The sequence below is a fragment of the Colobus angolensis genome, unplaced genomic scaffold, assembly GCF_000951035.1.
Source record: "Colobus angolensis palliatus isolate OR3802 unplaced genomic scaffold, Cang.pa_1.0 Scaffold95, whole genome shotgun sequence".
NCBI lineage: Eukaryota > Metazoa > Chordata > Mammalia > Primates > Cercopithecidae > Colobus > Colobus angolensis.
In genome coordinates, this window is record NW_012123487.1 from 1,333,615 (window position 1) to 1,337,118 (window position 3,504).

Here is a 3,504-nt window from a genome sequence, read left to right on the forward strand (position 1 = left end):
CAGGATGGTCTCGATCTCCTGACCTCGTGATCCGCCCGTCTCGGCCTCCCAAAGTGCTGGGATTACAGGCTTGAGCCACCGCGCCCGGCCCCATGGGTCATTTCTAAAGCAGGTGAAAGGCAGGGTGGCAAGGCAGCCATCCCCACGCAGCCTTCAGATGTGTCTTACCGGTCTTCCTTCCCCTGATAGAAGGAAATTTCCTCCTCCAAACTCCTGGTCAAGCCGTTCTGGGACCCTGTTCTGCCTTCAGAGGTCCATGGTACCCTTTCAGCATTAGGGTCCCCTACACAGCAGTCATACAAGCCCCACCCCAAGAATCCACAAACAATTCCATAGCCAAATGCTATGCACATTTCACTTTTGGTACCTATGGTCAATTTTCCCCTGGGAAAGGGGAGTCTAGCCACCAATGTTCAACCCAACCAAGCTCCAGTGGGTCCCACGCCTCCAGTTTTATGTTTCTCAAAGCACCTGCATACTCAGCTCATTGACTTCGTTTTGTTTTGTTAATTTTCAGTGTTCATTCAATCCTCATAAGTGGGAGCACAAGAGAAAATATCAAGCCCCTCCACTATGGAATACAGAGAAATTACAAGAGAGTCCTTTGGTATACAGGTTCAATGATGCCACCAATATATATCCTCTCTCCTGTCGCTTTGCTTGTAAGGATATCGATAAATATAATGCTCAACTAGTCATATTTATTTATACCTATTTTTATTAGCTAGATTGACCCTTGCCACACACTTTACTTTTCCCCATCAAACATTTTACTTTCTTTTATTCAACCCACATTTGTAAATATTTGTGCTTCACTGTGCCTGGCCTCTGCAATACATACTTCCTGCCTCAAGGCAATTGAAGGCTAGGCAGGAAAGTAAGACATACATACAACGTACTTGTGCAATAGATATTGAACACCTGTGCAGCAGACCAGGCAGGTGCCCTGCCTCATATCCAATGGCCCATCTCTGAGGTTACCTGCAGTAGCAAGTGGACAACGTCAATGTGCTGATAGCTTCCCACCTCGAACCTTGGAAACACTCTGATTCTTGTCCTGTGGGTTTTCTGGAATGCCAGGAGAACTTGCATACCTGTGCACCAGACAGCCCTGAAGTGCCTGGGACTTAACACCCTCAGGGGCAATCATCAACACGTTGAAAGCTGAGTTAGTTGGGCATGGTGGCTCACGCCTGTAATCCCAACACTTTGGGAGGCCGAGGCAGGTGGATCACCTGAGGTCAGGAGTTCAAGACCAGCCAGGCCAACATCTCTAAAAATATAAAAATAATCTGGGCGTGGTGCCGGGAGCCTGTAATCCCAGCTACTTGGGAGGCTGAGGCACGAGAATCCCTTGAAACCAGGAGGCGGAGGATGCAGTGAGCCAAGATTGTGCCACTGCACTGCAGCCTGGCAACAAAGCAAGACTCTGTCTCAAAAAAAAAAGAAGAAAAGAAAAGAAAAAGGCTGAGCTAGTGGGTAAATATTCCAATGTATCCTCCCCTTGGTGGGATAAATTTGAGACGACTTCCACAGGGATCCTCAGGAGTCCCCAGTAGGGTGGATTTCCAATTGCCCATAGCAACAACCTGCTCACTAACATTCTGTTTATTGGCTTTTCTCTTTCCTTCTCTCATTTTCCCCTTCCTTCACTTGTGCTTTCAGGGATGACCTGCCACCTAGACCACCTGCACCCAATTCTCATTTCAAGTTTCCTTTTGGGTGAATCCAAACTAAGATGATCTATTATGTTTTGGGCTCAGTCCTAGGCACTAGGCACAGTGGTGAATAAGACAAAGTCCTTGCTTCCATGAGCTTGGAGCTATTTAATGACCCTATAACCCACAGAAAAAAAGTCCAGGTTTCTTATTTGGTCCATATGGCCCTCAGTCCCCTGCCAGCCTCTCCTGTCTCATTTAAAGGCATTCTCCTTTCTGCCTGTGTGGGTGCTTCAGCAATTCAGCCCCTCCTTGTGTTTCTCAAATTGGGCCTTGCTAGTTTACACTGCTCAGTCCTTATACCCGCAGTACTCTCTACCTCTAAGTACCCACCAACACACCTCATCCATCTTATCCTAAAAATATGAGCTTAATATCCCCTTCTCTATTGTGCCTTCTCTGACCTTCCAATTATTTCTCCCACCTGTGTTCATCACCTTCTTCTCCAGGCAAACTCAATGTTTGACTTTATACCTTGTAAGTAGGTATGCCTTGCTTTTCCTTGGGGTCACTGTATACGACTGACTCATCTCTGTGTCGTAAGTACCCAGCATAGTACCTAGGTACAGCACAGGTACTCAACACGTATTTATTGAGTAGAGTTAAATAAATATAGTGGAGAAAAAGTGCTACAGCTGGAAGGCTGTACTGCTCTATCCATGAAATTGGTGTTGAATTCTGTCCTTAAAAATGGACCTCTCCACTCTGACAGTCTGTGACCCTTGATTGTACATGCAGCTGGGTGATATGGAAAGGCCCCAGCAAGGAAGAAACTTTTTGAGCTGGCCCTGGAGCTCTGGGGTGGATTTCAGTAGGAGGTGATGAAGTATGGACAATAGCACAGAAGATGAAGAAGTTGGAAAGCAGGAAGATTAGTGGGTGAACGAGTAATTCTGGAACAGCTGGAGGTAAGTCTGGAAAAGTAGGTTTAGGCTTGATGACGAAGGGCCAGGCTTTATAATTTAGGTCTCATTTTTAAGAGGCCATGGGGAACACTGACATTTTGTAGTCAAAGAAACAACATATTTGAAGGATGAATGCAGGAGGAGAGAGAGGGGGGAAATATATGAGAAGGAGGTAGTCAATTAGAACAGTGATACGATGACGTACATGTGCTCTAAGGGTCTGAAATTGGGCAGAGATGGAGCAAATGGAAAGGAGACACCTTTGAGAGTTGTGCTGAAGAGTGAGTTGAGAGGCCTTGGCAACTATATGGGTTTCAGTGAAGTGATAAAGAGAGAAGCCACCTAAATTTAGAGAACTATTGCCTGGGAAAATAATCATGCTACTTAAGAAAAAGGGGTGACTGGAGAAGGAAGGATTTGAGAGAGAAATTTGGTTTACTCCTAAGAATTAAAGTCAGAGGCCGGCACGGAGGCTCACGCCAGTAGTCCCAGTGACTCAGGAAGCCAAAGTAGAAGGATTGCCTGAGGCCAGGCATTCAAGACCAGCCTAGACAATATAGTAAGATCCCCATATATACAAAAAAATTTCTAAATAGCCAGGTGTGATAGCCCCTGCCTGTAGTCCCAGCTACTTGGGAGACTGAGGTGGGAGAATCCCTCAAGGTCAGGAGTTCGAGGTTGTAGTGAGCTATGATCATGATACTGTACTCCAGCCTGGGTGACAGAGCAGGACCCTATTTCTAGGGGAAAAAAAGAAGAAAGAAGGAAGGAAAGAAAGAAAGAATGAGAAAGAAGAAAGAAAGAAAGAGAAAGAAAGAAAGAAAGAAAGAAAGAAAGAAAGAAAGAAAGAAAGAAAGAAAGAAAGAAAGAAAGAAAGAAAA